General features: G+C 37.6%; 1 long non-coding RNA gene across 1 annotated transcript in view; it reads left to right on the top strand.

Moving 5' to 3' along the window:
* Positions 1–373: 373 nt before the first annotated feature.
* The window catches only part of LOC120311807, a 68,125-nt gene continuing 49,377 nt past the window's right edge, over positions 374–19,121 (top strand). Inside the window, exons 1-2 of the long non-coding RNA XR_005557735.1 lie at positions 374–677; positions 11,443–11,606. This is a non-coding gene — a long non-coding RNA (uncharacterized LOC120311807). The remainder of the gene's footprint in view (positions 678–11,442; positions 11,607–19,121) is intronic.

The following is a 19,121-nucleotide window of genomic DNA, read 5'->3' as shown; positions in this document are numbered from 1 at the left end:
ACTGTTCTATGACAACCTCTTCATTAAAAAACAAGTGGGAGTTGAGAAAGGTCAAGAAGTCCTTTTCAATAAAAGCAGAGGGAATAAGGGACTGGCCTTGCCTGAATGAGTCCTTTTTCCTGCCGCTGCTTAGAGGGAGGGAGGGAGGGAGGGAGGGAGGGAGAGAAAATTACTATAAACATATTCCACAGGTACATCTACTGTATAATATTTCCCAGAAACATATGAACAATCCGGAGTGTGGACACTGAAATGTAAAAGTGGGGGAGGGAGGAGGGCACTTGCACTCAGCAATGCTTAGTTTCTAGTTGATGTCAGGATGGAGAAAAAAATCAACATTTTTGCTCCGTGAGTGTGGAACAAGGCTACAAAAGCAGCTGAAGGCAGGAAAGGCTATTTATTCAGCCTTAAAGTCCATGGGCACCATACAGATATTAGTTCAAATACAGAAATGCTGTAACTGTCCTATGACATGACTGAGGTGGCAAATTACAGGCATTTTTTCTGGGTGAGGTTCTGGCAGGTGGAGTGGGAGGAATGTTTATAGCAGGGATGGTCAGGAATGGCCAGATTGCACAGGTAACTGAGATCCATTCCTTAGGAGGGGCACACCATTAATCCCCAGTGACTTGCATTTTATATTGCGCTGGCTGCCAACGTCTTCACACATCTAGCTTGTAAGTATCTTTTACTCATTTTGCATTTTTCCAGTGTTTAAATGTGCAGACTGAACTCAGGAACAAAGGGAAAATAATGGAAAGCGGTAACAATGGCAAGGATATAGCTGGGTCATGGCACAGGGGCTTAATATAAGTATCTTATCCAAGGTCAGAATGATATGGCTGCTAATAAGAGCAGTTTTTTTTTATTATCTTCATTAGAGGTTATCTTAAATCTGCAAACATCTTCTGTTCTATTAAAACTCTGTTGATCCCAACAGTTAAAGAGCTGAATATGCAAACTGCGTTTTATCTTGCATAATTAACAGGCTAGTATCAGTTCTGCATAAGTCAGCCTTATGGGGCTTAATAGGAATAAACTTGGAGAGATTTGAATAGAACAAAATCCTTTTAATTGGAACCAGAGTTACAGAGAATGCAACTGTTTAACAATATGAAATACAGCTAAAATAAGGTATAAGTAGGCAATCTGAGGTCTAAAATGTCTTTTAATGCAGTCTTCAATCATAATTGTGAAAAAGTGAGTCAGTTAGAGCTGTGGATTTTGTACAGCTTCTAATTACTACTACTGGACCTCATTACAAGGGAAGAGTTAAATGCCAAATGTTTTCACGTGTTCAAAAATAAAGTTTTAGGCAGAAAATCTGAGATAAAATTGCCACCAGAATAAAAAACTGGTGTGTTCAGATGAGATCTCTTTTTCATAAAAGGTAGCCGAGTTGATGCTAAGGTTATGAGAAGATGATTCTATGCAAACATGTGATATATGTGATACAATGATTAAGGGATTGCACCAGGAATAGAAGAATATGGGTTCAATTCCACCATGAGCCATGGAAGCTCACTGGGGGATTTTTCAGCCAGTCAGCAGCACACATGGGGAAGAATGGACTAAAAATGGTGATTGCAGCTATGCAGTAAAATGGTCAGTGTCACATAAAGTGATGGGGCTTTGACTGCACAATCACAATTGACATCTTGATTTTTTTTTTTTTTTTTACTATACCCTCTCTCCATGAAGATGCTGCTGGAGCCCATTACCTTTGGTCAGCTCAACTAATCTCATAAGGTTGTTGATGTAAGGAAAACTGGTTTAGTCTGTTGTACTGCATGATAAAAGAAACTATCTTAGGCAAGACTCAGTCAAGAACTGATTTATCCAAGACTGAATATGAAATGAATGAATCTCATTTGGTGTCTGTGAGTCTCAAGTCTTTGCTTTAGAGGACAGATCTAAGCAATCAGCTTCTGCTGTAATGTCATGAACTATTTATTTATTAAAATCTTTTCTGATTTTTTTTAATTTTAAAATCTTCTAGTTGTTTACAGTGCTATATAGTGAGATTTGTGTGAATATGGTTTGCATAGTCAAGGATGATTTCTGTATGAGGTTGAACTGAGGCTCAGTATACAATAATAAATAGGCATGCTAGCATGGAAATATCACCATCAAGAGCCGAGGTGGCGCAGCAGTTAGAGTGCAGTACTGCAGGCCACTTTAGCTGACTGTGTTCAGCAGGTCAGCGGTTCAAATCTCACCGGCTCAAGGTTGACTCAGCCTTCCATCCTTCCAGGGTAGATAAAATGAGGACCCAGATTGTTGGGGGCAATGTAAATATATTATATATACATTGCTTACTGGTGTACACCGCTTAGAGAGTGCTTGAACCTAAAGCGGTATATAAGTCTCATAAATAAATAAATAAATAAATAAATAAACTTGTAGGAAAAAGTCCTGCGTAAACTGCCTGGAACTCTTAAGGCTATCATTGTAACAAGTTTTTTTTTAAGGCTCTTGGAGAAGGTAAAACCTATTCTGGATTCAGGTAAACTGTTTAAGAATCATTTGAAGGGGAAAGAAAAGAGCAGCAATTGTGGGAATTAATTTATTTACATTTAATTGGCAACAGTATAGTTGTTTTTTCAACAATTGCTTTCAACAAGGGGGTTACAGATACAGTTATACAACTTCTTCCTTAAATTCTAGCAGTAACAATGAAATATTAAGATAAATTAAAATAACTTAATCATATCTTAAGCACTTGTGTTGCTGTCACTTTTCTAATCTACATGCCTAAGAGATAAAAGAGAAACAAATACTGAAGTAGAAAAGTTACACACCTTTAAATATAATATTGGCTAAGGCGTAATATCAGTTTTGCAGAAACATTTATAGCATGTCTCTACATTGTTGAGGTTTTTTTTTCTTTTTATATTGGCTTGCCTGTGCAACCATCTTTTAACCTTTCAAGACTGCATTTATTAAAGAGTATCCTTTTTATAATAATTTACCTAGGGCAAGGATTATAACACTAAGAATCCTCCAGCTTTGGCATATCTCTGCCAATTAATTGGTGACTTGTTATATTATCACAGAAGGCATGTTGTGTATGCTACTTGGCTTTAATAAATGGGCTGCATATATTGGAAGGATTGAGACTCAAACAGAGAATGAAAGTGGCTTCTTCTGCTGTTCTGTTCATATAATACTTAGCAACATACCCACTGGAGATTTAGAAAGGTGATGGAATTAAGCAGCAGACCAGCACAAGGTCAAAACAGGTGGCTTCAGAGAAAATATAGCCAAGAAAGGGCAAGTGCAGAATTAGTACAATCTTTGCCCTAACAAAAGAAAAATAGTGATAAAACAAAACTAAATTCTTAATTACTGATTCCACAAGATGGCAGTATTTATTGGTTTGGTGATTCATTAGAACAAATGCAAACAATGTTTCAGCTAAGGAAGTATGGGTATATATATTCTGTATATGGGGAGAAAAAAAAATCAAGAAACTTTCTCCGGTTTGTGTGTGTGTGTGTGTGTGTGATAAGATTTATAAGAAATTGTGGTCCATTGGTTAATAGGAATTAACCACATATAGAAAGCCTTGGTTTTTCCCCTGGTTTAGATAAACAATATGAGATGTAGAACTACAAATGGATTGAAGAGTTTTAATTAATATTAAAATTAATAATAAAAGCCATAGATCTTTTAAGTAAGATTATGTATATTTGTACAGGCATTAGGTCAGAACAAACATCTATTAACTTGTATTTTAAAACAACAAACATAGCTGAGAGTGAGGGCTCTTCTACTTTGGCACCACCAGCTCTACCACAGCAGAGGGTCCAAATGGCTAGCTTCAGATGGCTAGCACTCCCTCCTGACTATCTAGGCTAGGAACGAAGACAATGGGCACCTTGCCCCTATTTCTTCCTGCTCATTCACTTGCTGCACAAGTTTCCTGAAATAATGGAGGAAAAGGAAAGCAAGCTTAGCCTTGAGGAGAATAAGTAGTAAAGCCAGTCCTCTGAGTTGGTGGAGAAAGAGATGGAAAATGCTGAGGCCCCATGGCACTGTGATTGTTAGAGAGAATGCAAATCTCAGAGAGAAAGGTGGGACCAGGTAGGAATTCTCACCAATGGAAAGCTACCCGCGTTTCCATTCTTGTGGGGAACAGTGCAAAACTATGGCCAAAGCATTTTCTCTGGGCTGGAAGATGAGACAATTCACTTTCATTTCAGCTAAGCCCATTGGCATTGGCTTTGCAGGTTGAAAGGCCTTAAATCTCACCAAACTCAGTGAAATTTAATTCAGAGTAAAATTACTAAGGATTCTTCTAAAAGGCTGAAATTTATAACATAATTATCTTAATTATCTGTATCTCCATTCAGCAGATTTTATCAGAGGGTTTTAGAAAAAAAAACAATCCCAAACAATCTAAGAGAAGGAAAAAAAGGGAAAATATCTATTTTGTATATTATAGTTACCAATGCTTTATTATAATACATTACTATAAAATGATCAGTACTGTACAAAGTGCTATCGTAAAAGATTACAACTTTGTTTCATACTGACACATGCTACTGCATCCTTTGATAAATGGAAAGTATTGGCATTTCCAAACAGGTAGACCACATATTTCCAAAAACCATTCCTTATCATCTGAAATAATATCCCTGTTCCAATTTTTCAATATGACTGTTTTTAGCACACCCACCCACTCAATGCAACATAATCTCTGATAAAGACAGATTCCAAACATTACATCACTTTTATCATTTAAATCCCATAAATCCTATTACATATTTTGATACATAATCCCCAAAAGACATTAAATGACCCCGTAATTATATCATATTTTACACTTCTAGCATTGAAAATCTGATGTCCATCTTTCAAATACATTATTTGGGAAATCTAATACACCCTAAATACATCGTTAAGGAATCAACTTTAATGTCAGATCTGTAGAAACCATTTTAACATCTGGAAGCTGATTATCAGATTTCTAACTGCATTGTGTGCCATAGTTATCTCCAGTGAAAGCCACTTAAAGTTCATTCATTGCTGTTCTTCTCCAGTAATTCACAAAGATCAGTGACATCAATTTTCTCTTGGGCATAGTCCAGCATATGCCATATGTAATCATTATTTGGCACTCACTTGAAGTGTTTAGCTTTGTTCTATGACATTTCCACTCAATAATGTGGATATGCACATCCCAACATACAAACATATCCATCACACTCTTCCTTTTTGAAATAAGCAGCGTTACATATGCAGAAGGATAGTATGAAATTTTAAAAAACCACAGAAAATAAGGAGTGAGATACAGTTGGGGCTAGCTATCCCAAATATTCTCAAAGCACTTTAAAGGTCATAATACTCAGGGCTTTTTTTCTCATAAAATGCCCAGAATGGAGTTTCGGCACCTTTTTTGGATGGAACCTTATAGGGTAGGGAAGACGGGTTGTATGACGTGTGTGAGTTCCAGCACCTTTTTTTTTTTTTTTATAGAAAAAAGCACTGGTAATACTGAATTACATTCAGAAGCAAACCGGCAAGCCCTCAAAGAAATGGCCACATATGGCAAAACAAGATGCATTTATAACTACTCAAGTTGCTACATCAAAATTACCTGCTGTTTTAAGGACAGGCCCCTTTGTGCAGCACATTGAAGTAGTCCAAGCAAAAGGGGTATGAGGAGACCCTCTGCTCCAAGAGGGCAGCAATTGGTGCCCAAGATGGAGCTGTGCCACAGCTCTCCTCCTCCTCCTCCTCCTCCTCCTCCTCCTCCTCCTCCTCCTCATGAAGCAGGACTGTAAGTCAGAGAAAATCTCCTAATTATAAGCAAGTTTGTTGTAGCGAAGCATAATCCCATCCAGAACTAAAGATGGGCTCTCCCTGGAATTGGAATAATTCTAAATTCAAAGCTTCTCTGACTTGCTGAGATTAAGCTCAAGCCTGTTTATCCCTTTTCATATCTTACTGGACTCCAAGCCCCAGGACTACTTCCTGATGACAACACTTATTCAGTGTAGGATCAAGATGTTAAGTCACATTTGCATACTGATGATACCCAATCCATGTCAATTGATTACCTCACCCATTGGTATCATGTAGACATAAACCATGAGTGGGGAGCGAATTGAGTCCTATGGCATCTCACAGTGAAGGAACTAAAGGCTCATGCAATTGGCAGGCAAGATGCAGCTGGGTTGCAAGCAATTGAGGTTGAGGCTTGTAGAGGTGCTGAGGAAGGAACCCACACTGTGGAAGAGACGTGGTTAAAAAATGAAGCCAGAAGATGTACAAGGAGACTGGTCATATTGTTTTTGGAGCAGTATGTTTGAAGCAAGGTTGGTGAAGGTGATAGGAAAGCTTTGCTGGAGAAACAGAGAAGAAAGGCAAAGAAGAGGCAAGAGGACACTATGAATGTAAACAGACAGGAGAAGAGACAAAAGAGCATGTGTGGAACTTACTGGAGGCCAAAGAAATGGTATAAGCTGGGTCAATCAGTTTATAACCAGAAAACACACAATGTCTTGAAAAGGGGAAGAGAAGAACCAGAAACCTGGTGAGAAGATTGAAATCATAGTACAAGTTAGGAGCAAGAAAATGTAAAGAACAAAACCAGATGCAGAAGTGTAGGACTCTCGGGCCATGTTTATGTACATCTTCCTTGCTTCCTGGCACCCGTGTTGGCCAAGGGGGTACTGGGAGGTGACAGTATTGGTGGAGAAAGGGTTTGTTATTGCAGAATTTGCAGGCCTTGTGCCCAATTGGATATGATCTGCCTACATCTAGGAACCTGGCTCGGAGGTCACGAGAGTCTTCTGCTACTACTCACCAACCAGAACTTTTCCTTTTAGGAAGGATGGGGACTATCACAAAAGAATGCCCCCCCCCATTCCCAACATGGTATCATATCTGAATGATGTTAAAGGCTACTGAAAGATCAAGGAACACTCAAAGGTCTTCCAAAGCACAGTCAAGTCTAGATGATCTGTTTCCACTGAAGCTCTCTGAAACTGCTGTCCCACCACTGATCATTCACTTTTGTAATCAAATCATAGGATTTCAGTATCTGTTCATTCTTGATCCTCTGCCTTTTTCTTTGACCACACATCCTTTTTATCTATCCCATTCCCACTGCATTTAGCTAAGTTATATGTTGTCTTAATATACTGAATTGTCACATCTTTAAAAAAAAATAGGCAAAAACAGGATCTTATGAAAAGTGTTTTTCATAGCTTTTAACACATTTTCATTTCTTTTGACAAATCACATATTCCTTATCTGTCTACCAACATTTGCAGATCTTAAAAAGATCTCCATCCATTTCTCATCTCTAATAAGCATTCTACCCATGTAAATTCATCTTCTTGCTCTTGTTTTTCACCATTTGTGTATAACTTACAATAGTTTGTTCCATTTTTCCTGTCAAGCACCAGTACTTTGGTTTCGATGCATTAATTTTCAAATCCCCAAGGTTTCAGCCAAAAACATGACATCATCTGAATACAAACCTGCATATATATTAACATTCTAACACTTGTAAACAAGCTACACAGCTGCTTCCGTGGTAAATCACATCCACATTTTAAAAGTTTCTTCAATTATACCAGCTACACCTGCAGGCTTACCATTTTTCAACATTTTTGTATTATTTATGACTCCCTTTTCATCAATATAGATGGTATCACATTGAGACTAACTTAGTTACTGTGCCCCATAGCAGCCCTCATTTGAAATAATAGTCAGGAGAATCACCCTTTTCTCATTGTGTGCAAGTAGAAATGTTTTCCACACATGGCCAAATAAGGACACTTTGGATCCAAGCTCTTGTCTCTTATTTAGACGGGATTGCCAGTATACAGCAAAGAAGAAAAGGCACTCTTCAGATGTTTAAAGTCACTGCTTCCTTTGTTAAGACTTAGATTATATCCTGTCTTTCCTCCAAGAGCTGTAGACTTTAGTAATAGACTCTGAAGTTCACTTCCACAACTAAACCTTAAGAAAATCCAAATCCAGTTAAGCTCACCTCTGACTCTTTTGAGATCAGTGTAAATGAAGATACTTAACTACCTGAATGGATCATAACCCAAGTAAATTGCTATTTTCTCCATTAATGGGATTCCTCTTAGATAAGTACAAAAGAACACACTGCATTTCAATTACTAGATGATCAGACTGGCAGGGGAAAATTAATGTCAGCTGTAATGGTAGCTGTGGTTCACTTTCTGTCATTCATCTATATGTGCTGGACAAGATAAAGGCTAAGTAATTCCTCTTTCATTCACACTCATGTAACCTCCATTGACTTCTGTAAAGTTCATTGTGCTTCTGTAGTTCTGGAGAAATACTAAGAAGTGTTGCTGTGGTCAAACTTGGGCACTGTTAGTACCAAAGTCTATATCCGTTATAGATGTCTGGCAACTGGTATTACATTTCTCCTGCAGTATTGGGACAGTATGCCTCTCTTTATTTTCTATGGAATTTGAGGCTGAACTCAAAAACTATATGAACAATAAAGTCTCAGTGGCTGTTTTTCCTACAGAAAAGGTACTGCAGGAAATATAAAATGACCTCAAATAATGTTTAAGGAATCTCATGCCACTTCCCAATTTCATAAGTCAGTGTATCTGAATAAATTTTCAAAAGACCATGAGATTTGGTGTTATTTATTTATTTATTTATTTATTTATGAGACTTATATACCACTTTAAGTGCAAGCACTCTCTAAGCCAGTGGTTCTCAACCTGTGGGTCGGGACCCCATTTGGTGTATAAGTGGTTGGGGGTCACCACAACATGGGGAACTGTATTATGGGGTCGCGGCATTAGAAAGGTTGAGAACCACTGCTCTAAGCAGTGTACACCAGTAAGCAATGTATATATATATTTACATTGCCCCCAACAATCTGGGTCCTCATTTTACCTACCTCGGAAGGAGGTCAACTTTGAGCCGGTGAGATCTGAATCACTGACCTGCTGAACACAGTCAGTTAAAGTGGCCTGCAGTACTGAACTCTAACTGCTGTGCCACCTCGGCTCAGTTATGAAAACTGGAGCATTTTAAAAGAAAAGTCGTTGACACAAGGGCACCCATCACATGAAAAATGTATTAGCCTCTTTCTTGGCTTGAATCTCAACTGCTATTTATGTCCACACGAGAGATTCTATAGTGGATCATTACACGTGTCCCTATTATGCAAATGTATTAACTTCTTCTGATCTCAAACACCTCAGGGGAAGCTTTTCTCTGGTTCCACCTACCTTGTGAGGACAATATTCAATGGTGATGTCTTAACTTTAGAAAGTCCTCTAAAAATCTAAGACCAATATCACTATCATTCTGATTCTGGGCTAAAGCTTATTCTCTCAGAGATCTTAAGATTTTAAAGTTAGTTTATACTTTGCCTGTATTGCAGTGTGTGTGTGTTTCTTTTATTTTTCTTTATGATGCTACAGTTATATCTGGTTTCTTATATGCCATCCTGTTACATCTGAAGATGAATAATGGGACAATAATAATACTAATAATAAATGATAATACAGCTAAAGGAAATGTAAATTGCTTCCACCCGTTTATTAGATAATTTCTGTTTTTCTCTCAGAGCCCAAAATCCATAATATGAATGAGTAATAGCATAAACTTCAATGTGTGAAGATATCCAAAACACTGTTATTTTTTTTCCTTAAATCTGACTGCATCTGTCATTCAAAATAAAATATAATATGCATATTGAATTAAGTCCTGGCAGATGCTAAACTTCTGTGTTTTTATTCTCATAATTTCTGAACATTTTTCATGTCTCAGAACACAATGACCTCATCCTCAATCTTGTTTCATGTAGTCTCTTAATATCTTTAATCATCTATTTGCATATTTTCCTGTTCACAAGGGAGTACATTTCCTTACTATTTTGTTGCTATTATAGATACAACTATAATAAAATAAAAGACATGCACTATGCTTTGATAGTGACATAAATTAGTTTTCTATTCATATGGGTAAATATATATCTTTAACTAATTGTATGCACTGAATGATGTGATGTTTAAAACGAAGAATTAATAAAGCCTATAAAAGACAGAGGTTTTGGATCTTGGAACTGCTAAAAATATATAGCTCCCTGTAGCACACTTAAAGCCACTAAGTAAAAAAGGGAACTACATAGTTGTAGTACTCTCCCTTTTGGCCAAGGATGTTTATTTTAATCCTATCAGGAAGGATAAAGACGAACTGAGATTTTATTAGGATAGCTTCCCTATCATTGGCCCATATCCAGTTTAATAAATAGTAGCTTTTTTTATACCCTGCATACTTCTTAAAGATGTGCTCTGCTCTTAGAGGTCATCATAGGATATTACTAATCAGCATCAATGTATGGCTAAACCACTATATAATTCCTTGATCCTATAAAAATGGTATGGACACAATGTTAAGATTACCACCCTCTGATTCTTGTAAACAATAACTCTTTTGTATAATTGTATAAATATATAGAAGAGACATGTAATAAAGATCTTATGTGAGGAAAACAATTGCTATTTGAATATTATTAATTTTCAAATAGGATCGTATCACCTAAAAGAGGGAGATCAGTTTTGAGAAAATATGGAGTCCCTGAAGAAATGATGAGAATGATATCAGTAGGAAATAGTTACAAAAAAGTAGAGTGCTATCTAGAAAGATACAGTGGTTTCAAATAAAAATTGAAGTGAATAGTTATGATTTCTATTCCACACTATTTAATCTACATAATGTATGACATTGATAGAGAGACAGCTTGGTGTATCAGTTTAGGCATAAGACTAGAAATCAGAAGACTATACATTCTGGTCCTTGCTTAGGCACAAGGCCAGCTGAATGACTTTGGGCCAGTCACTCTTTCTCAGCCCTAGGAAAGAGGCAATGGCAAACTACTTCTGAAAAATCTTGCCAAGGAAACCTCAGGGATAAATCAGACAGTCTCCAGGAATCGACACTGACTCAAAGGAACCCTTCCCCCCAAAAACAGGTTTATAGTAATAGAGATTAAATGAAAATTTCTACTTCTGTATAGTATTCTACCTATACTGCCCATACTCCCTATTCTAATTAACAAGATACACAAGAAGCCTTTGTTGTTGTTGTTAATTGCGAAGTCGTGTCCGACCCATCGCGACCCCATGGACAATGTTCCTCCAGGTCTTCCTGTCCTCTACCATCTTCTGGAGTCCATTTAAGCTCACGCCTACTGCTTCAGTGACTCCATCCAGCCATCTCATTCTCTGTCGTCCCCTTCTTCTATTGCCCTCAATCTTTCCCAGCATTAGGCCCTTCTCCAGTGACAAGAAGCCTTATGTTGTCCTTTAAGGAATTTTCACACTTAATTTTTCCTTCTTTGTTTGGGTCTTAGAAATTAATATACATGTGTCCTGAAGAAACCTACATTTTGTGATTCCATTTCAAGTTCTCCCTCCTTTTCAGAAATCTGGGTGAAATTTATGATGAGACACAGTTATGCCTTTATGAGGTTGGATTATCAAAAGTGTGGCCAAGCAAGTGGGAGGAAGGAGCAGAGTATTCAAGTAGCTGTGTGAACATTTATACAAGCAAGTGACAAGTGAAGATTCACATGGGATGAGTGACAAGTAAGTTGTGAATAGAGTACATGAGGGAGGGGGAGAGAAGCAAAATGAGGGAACAGACTGGGCAGAAGAACAGACAGAAGTAGAGCTAGTAGGCAGACTCTACTGATCTGATATCACCTTTAATGTTAATCCATGAATTGATCATCTGACCCAAGAAATGCATGCAGTTGCAACTACTGCACCTTGTTTTTATTTTTTGTTTTTTTAAATATACCGAACTATCAGCAGGATTTAATGCCTCTTTAAATGCAAGCCTTTTGTCTTGAGCTCTTTTTTAATTGCTTCTCCTTGTCTCCAATTGTAGGCAAGGCAATATCAATTCATTTTTAAAGCCATAAGTTATAATATGGGGGAAACTGACATACAGTGTAACAAATCAATAAAATCTTAAAATACAAAATATCGATTAGAAAGCCAATTGTTGACAATTTGTCACAGTTCCAGGGTTCTTAAAAAAGCAAATTACTCACAATTTCACAAGATGTTTGCTCATTTTTTCCTATTTATAATATACATGTAACAGTTCCAGGGTTCTTAAAAAGCAAATTACTCACAACTTCACAATGTATTTGCTCACTTTTTCCTGTTTATAATATGTATGCTTTGATTCTTTAATAAACATTCTCTTCTTGTTGTTCTTTGCTTTATTCCCATCAGATGGCAGAGTCCGCAGTTTAGCATATCACCCACCACTTTGTCTGGTCTGCCACACCTCATATGTTTGCATCTCAAATGTTGTGTTGGGTTTGATACAAAATGATGCAACTTGGCTGACTTGACACAGAATCTGATGCCTACCCTCTTCCTTTCTCATCCAGCTTTGGACCAGCAAATGGTGGAATTTTTAATAAAAAATCTGGTCTATTTTTTTCCCTTGGCCATTTGTTCCCACCCTGTCCTACAGGTTTTCCCTTGCTCACTGTATAAATAAGGTTTCACTAGTTCCAGTCTTTTTAACTGCATTTAAATCTTTTAAAAATATATATTTCCAAAAAACTATTAGCTTTCCCTGCATTAGGAACTTTGAATGTAAGAAAAAGATTATTTTGTAAAGCAATACCAGTAGAGTACAAAGTAAAAATTGTACCAACTTCATCATATCATCAACCCACCCCCACCCCCAAGATAACATTGATTCAAAGGAGATGGACCCAGCTTGAAATTTTCTAAGTTTTCCAGATTCCTCATTATATAACAGGAACTGCCATTTTCTTGTTAAGCTATTTTAAGCTCTATGTAGCATTTTTCATGTATCGCCCACCACAAAATGGCAGAAATTTGATGTTAAACAATTGCAACACAGAAATGTGAGATTGTGTACAGAAGGAGCTCTTGGTCTTTAAAAAAAATGAGGTTAAAATCATGGGTTTCTAGAGTAAATGGAGAAAAGTAGCAGGAACCACTTCAAGTAACAAATGAAAATATTTGCCATGGAGAGAAAATAAAGAAGGTTTACACATTGAAGAATAAGAGGATAAACCAAGGACCAGAAGGTGAAGTTAGGTTCTGAAGAATGATTCAAAGTAAGAAGAGAAATGGAGTCAGAGAGTCCACCAAGTGCCTTGATGGCAGTAGGGGAGACTGGATAAAGTCATTTAAAAGAGAAGACCTTCAGTTGCCTGTAGATAGTGCAGAGGGCAGAATATGATCCCTTTTCCCATTCATTGGGCCAACCTATGCAATGTTTTGCCACTATTACTATTATGATATAGAGATCTTAAAGTCAGGTGATTTTTGAAATGGGGGCAGAAAACTTGTTGGGTACCTAGCATTTCCCATGGCAATAAAAATCCAATAGTAACAAAAAGAAATTCAGTTTTAAAATGTTATTTTTTGTCACTTGGCAATTGCTTCCTTAAAGCACTGCCTCATTTTTATTTATTTATTAAATTTATATAGCCATTCATTTTGAGTACATGGCTCTGTGGAGATAAGTACAGTATAAACAGAACAAAATAATAAACAAAAAATTGCCTGATCGTATGGCCCTATCTTTTCAACATTAACATTTTTTTCTGCAAACATAACTGGATCTCAAATATTCCATATCCCTGCTTAACCAAAATCCATGGTGATCATGCTGGGAATAAAAATAAAACCTTAGTTTTATAATACCTTTTTGCAGTGGAAGTACCAAGAGAAACTATTCTTTGCATAGTGCAATTATGCCATTTTCATGTATTAATGTTTTTATGTCACCATTTTATTAATTCTTATATATTAATTAATGAAAAAGAAGGACTAGGGTTGACATAACAGCAGTGTTCCAATATCTCAGGGGTTGCCCCAAAGAAGAGGGAGTCAGGCTATTTTCCAAAATACCTAAAGCAGGACAAGAAGCAATGGATGGAAACTAATCAAGGAGAATTTTTCCTAGAACTAAGGAGAAATTTCCTGACTGTTAGAAAAATTAATCAGTGGAACTTGCCTCCAGAAGTTGTGGGTGCTCCAACACTGGAGGTTTTTAAGAAGAGATTGGACCATCATTTATCTGAAATGGTATAGAGCACTGGTGTCAAACTCAATTGCATAATGTGACGCATCATGATGTATTGCAATGTTTTTTGCCTTTGCGGAGCCGGGGTGGATGTGGTGTGCACATGACGCACCCAGCCCATGGTCTGCCAGTTTGACACCCCCTAGCATAGGGCTTCCTGCCTGAGCAGGGAGTTGGACTAGAAAACCTCCAAGATCCCTTATAACACTGATATTATGTTATTATGGTGTGTGAAAATACCATAATCAGAATATCTATTAAGATCACTAAATATTAATTCTTCATTAACCACTCATCTTTTTGTTTTAGCTTTCCACCAATTGATAAATGATCTGTGACTTTGCAAATTCCATAGAGGTTTCTAAAATCAAAGAAGTGATTGCAGCAATCTTTTTCCATCCCAAGAGGTTTGCAGATAGGAATGGAGAAACTCAAACATAGTATGATTTTGCATGCCAGGTTCAATGGGAAGAAGTTTATTTTCTGTAACACTGTTACTCTATAATAGGTGGGAGAAAATCAAGCTGATATTAATCAAATGAGACATGGTGATCAGCTATTTAGAGAACATGCTATGCAACATTGTTGCCCTTCAGGCACAATTTCTATGAGGCTCTTTTCTTGACACCAACTTAGTGAGCTGGTCTTGATTCTTGTTTGCTAGTGATCTCTTAGAAATTGAGACATGAATTGTTGCAGAGAACGGTGAACCAGATCAAAATCTAAATATGATTATTACAGTTTGTAATTGGCAAAGTCCACTCAAAATGCATCTCTATACAAGTTGATTCAGGAAAAAAGTCCCCAAACAGAACTTGCTCCCAGAGAAGTGCATATAGGATGACTGTCAAAAAAATATACAGAAGCAAGTATCTATCAATGAGCAAGGAGCTACTTGGTTCTTACGATTAACATTTTGGTGGATGTGCCCCAACAAGAAGATTCAGTTGACATGATGATTTAGTAATTTACAAAACACCAAATTCATTTCATGCACACAGTTCAATTCAAGACTGAAATGTAATTTTCAACTTCGGAACCTTCATCTCTTAGTGTCATTTAATGTGATCAATCAATGTTATACTTTTCTAGAATCCATAGATCATAGCAACATCTTTGAATATTCCAATAAGGAAATCATTGGGGCTCTAGAACAGGGATTTTCAACTGGTGGTACGCATACCACCAGTGGTACTTTAGCACCTGGCAGGTGGTATGACCCCCTAGCCAAATGTAGCAGAGGAGGGAACGAGCTAAAGCAGTGCTGCGCATGCCTGGAGGAGATCAGCTGGAGTTGCAAGGCTCAGCAGAAGCCCCAGGATCTGCGTGCGCTGATTAGAGCTTCTGGTGCACCCGGAAGAGAAAAGAGGAAGAGGAGGAGGAGGGTGGAGAGAGGAGAAGCTATAAAAGGAGCAAGTTTTGGTGGGAGAGGGAGAAAAAACACAGAGAAAGAAGAGAAGAGGCTTTTGTTAGTGAAGCGGTGAGGAGACAGTGAGCAGGGTTCTTTTGTGAGCAAATGTGAGTGAGTGAAAGAGCGAGAAACCGAGCAGGGGTCTTTTGCAAGCTAAGTGTAAATGAGTGAAAGAGCAAGCGAGGGGCTTTTGCAAGCGAAGGGTGAGAGAAAAAGGGAAAAGTGAGGGTGAGAAGGGAAAAAGAAAAGGCATTGACTTCTGACTTCCTCTGTTGCAGTAGAAGGAAGCATTAACATTGAACCTCAACTTTTTACTCTTCCATAATATTATAAACTAGCCATTTCTATAACAACAAACAAATCTAACCAGTAAAGCCCCCCCCCCCTGTTTTTAGTCATCAAGTTTTTGACACCTTACTAAGCACTGGTGGTACTCGAATATTGTCTTGTTCTAAAAGTGGTACAATCTCTGAAAAGGTTGAAAACCCCTTCTCTAGAACAGCCCTGAAATGATTGATCGATTTAAAGAATTTTTAAGGCTACCTTTCCCACATAGTGATCCCAGGCAGCTCACAGCAACCGAAAAAACAACAGCATGAAAACATTTATCACCACCATCAAATTTACTGCCAGACACTTAACATACAAGTCAGAGCAGTTTTCCCAATCTGGGGCTTATCAGATATGCTAGGGTCAGAGCTGCCAGAATTCCCCAAATCATCCCAGGCCCATAGTGGCTTAGGAATTTTTCGTTTTGCAGTACAGCACCTCTGCAGGCTTAGCTGTATAGTAGAAACTGCAACCATAGCACGGTACATCTGTTGTTACTTGCCCCGGCCCTACTACCCTCTTACGTGTCTGGGGATTGCTGGGAAAGACTATTTCAGAGAAACAGGACCAAGTCCCCACTTTTTTAGAAGATCAGCTGCAGGGCAAATTTCAGGACTGGTAAAGAGGATGATGTAGGATTGCAGCAAAGTTTCACCAGGTTTGCCTGATCCCCCTTTGCTCTGGATGAATTTGTATGGGGCTAGAAAAGAATTCAATAGGCTGTTTTTGCAGCATCTTTTTCCAATGAAAAAGATATAAAATTGCAATTCTGTCTGTGAGGTGGATTGATTTCCCCCCCAGCTCTATAGCATTCCTCTATTCATTCAGCTCTAATTTTAACTGCTTACATTCAAGATCTGTGAGATTATGCTAACAAGATTTCTTGAGAACAGGAGCAGACCAAATTCTCTAGCATTATTACTGGTTTCACACTATAGTGCTATATCATGCTTTGAAAATGAAAAGAAGACAAGTAACTTCAGCAGCCCAGAGGAACTGAAGAAACTTAAGAACTGCCCAAAATCTCTCCAGCAGTACTAGCATCTTTACAAAAGTTACAAGAATGAAGGAATTGAAGTGTGAGTGGTTTTGTTTTAAGATGACGCAAGTAGATGCGAGCAGTAAAATTGTGATTAAGATAGAAAGGGCCCATTAGGATTTGCCAACTAGATGTCTACTTCTACACATGCCGGTTCCTCCAACTGCACAGTTCCTCTTATGCATTCTTTATCTGAAGGCAGCCAAACTTCTATTCAGCCTCTGGCCAGAAATAAGCTAAGGGGACCATAGACATCTCTAAGGAAATGTTCAGAGTGGTTTCCTCACAGACACTCTCAGGTCTCCCACTGAGTAACCCCCATAAGTTAGGTGTCACTTTCTGGGTAGAACAGTTGGACACTGAATCTTGGTCATGATCTGTTCTCATCTTCTTCATCTCAACTCAAGGCAAAGTCAGGTTTGACTTAGGGAAGACCACTGCTCATATCTGTGAGAGGACATCATGCAAAAAATCTCCCCAGATTAAGTTGCTGGCATTTCCAGGCAAAGTAGAAATTGTTTCCTGTTTGAAATGCAGGAGTTATACCACCAATCTGTACAGGAAATGCTGAAATGGTTGGTCTAAGGGTCTGACTTAATATCAGACAGCTTCCTGTGCTCTACTTGTATAAAAGAAGTTGATGTGTGCAAAGCCATCCCACTGTATCTAACAGCTTTTATAGCTGGAAGCTTTATTGCTGAATTTTATTTGTTGCTTTGCATCTTTTAGAAATGCAGATTCTGTGATAGAAAAACATCGATGTGCGAGCTTCTTAGCACAGGGACTGGTGGTGATGGAAAGGGCACTGAACTTCATGACCCCGCAGCACCTCTGCTTCCATAGTTCTAAATGCATCCAAGCATGACAAGTTTTCCTCTGTTGTCTGCTTGGGACATTGACATACAAAAACTTCAGCCAGAAAGAAGCTTTAGCTCATAATTAGAAGCTAGAAGAGCTAAAGAAATGAAATCAGTTTAGGAGGATGCTATGCATTTTAACAGGATCCATTAAATGAGTTTATCATCTTTAGAAACTGGAAGGAGATGTTTAGATGTAATCTTATTATTGTGCTTTTTCTCATCACGATTTCTGAAAAAGCAGTCACAGTAAAGCTATTGTTTTCTGCCATTGGCTTATTATTGCTATAATTATCTTCATAATTACCAATATTATTCTTACTTTAAAAACAGATTCAAGACAGAAAACACTCATTATGTTCACTCACTTTGGGGTAACTTTGATCAAATAGAGACAAAAGTATAAGCAACGTTTTTTATAAATGGAAATACTACTAAATGCTATTTCCCTGGGCAAACATATTTTCTGTCATGCCTGTGCAATCATCCAAATCCAAGTGGATTTCAAGTAACCTAGGGGTATGCATATACCACTTGTCAGCAACTTCAAAAGACACACAATCCTGGAAAAATGCATTTGAATTAAGGAAGTGACGGTAAGTATAACATTTTCATCCACCTATGTGGCTCCAAATTAGTTTTTTTTCCCTTTTGAATTGAAATCATTTGAATCTAGATCACTGATAAGACTTCCTTATCTACCTTCCTTATCTACCTACCTACAAATTAGTTTTTTTCCCTTTTGAATTGAAATCATTTGAATCTAGATCACTGATAAGACTTCCTTATCTACCTACCATCTTTCTGTCATTCTATTTACCATCATTCATCTATTTTCTGACCAAATCAATAAACATGAGAATGGTGGATGGTAAAGAACAAACATAATTCTCAGTATTGGCTCTTCTGTTCTTCTCTATAGAAAAAAGATTTTTACAGGTCTCTAACCTTATCACTTTCCAGAATATTTTTGAAGGATCTTTGCTATTTAGGCACATAATGATTATGTTGGTGCACAGGTTTCCTTTCTTTGGATTGGTTCTCCCTCTCATCCACTAACTTGCAACACCCTATTCTTGATTCTTGAAATCAGCTCAGTTTAGGAAATCAATACATGTCCAGCCACCCAGTGTTCCTTCAACACATACTGAAGCCAGGGCAATTTATTTCAATTTTTTTTTGGATTCTTGTGATTAGATGTCCTGAACTTCCTCCCTGTTCCTTATTGCAATCTTTCTAAATATATACAGGATACCTTTTAAATGACTATAGCTATCCCTTTGACTTTCCCTGCTCCTTCCACTCCTTTTAATAAAAGCAGCTGCTACTAAAGGAAAGATAATCCAAGGACGGAAGAACCATTTAATTCAAAGCTCCTTTA

Source organism: Crotalus tigris, unplaced genomic scaffold (assembly GCF_016545835.1).
Source record: "Crotalus tigris isolate CLP2741 ecotype Arizona unplaced genomic scaffold, ASM1654583v1 scf7180000018371.15429387391:27106975, whole genome shotgun sequence".
Taxonomy (NCBI): Eukaryota; Metazoa; Chordata; class Lepidosauria; order Squamata; family Viperidae; genus Crotalus; species Crotalus tigris.
This window is presented reverse-complemented; position numbering and strand designations above follow the sequence as displayed.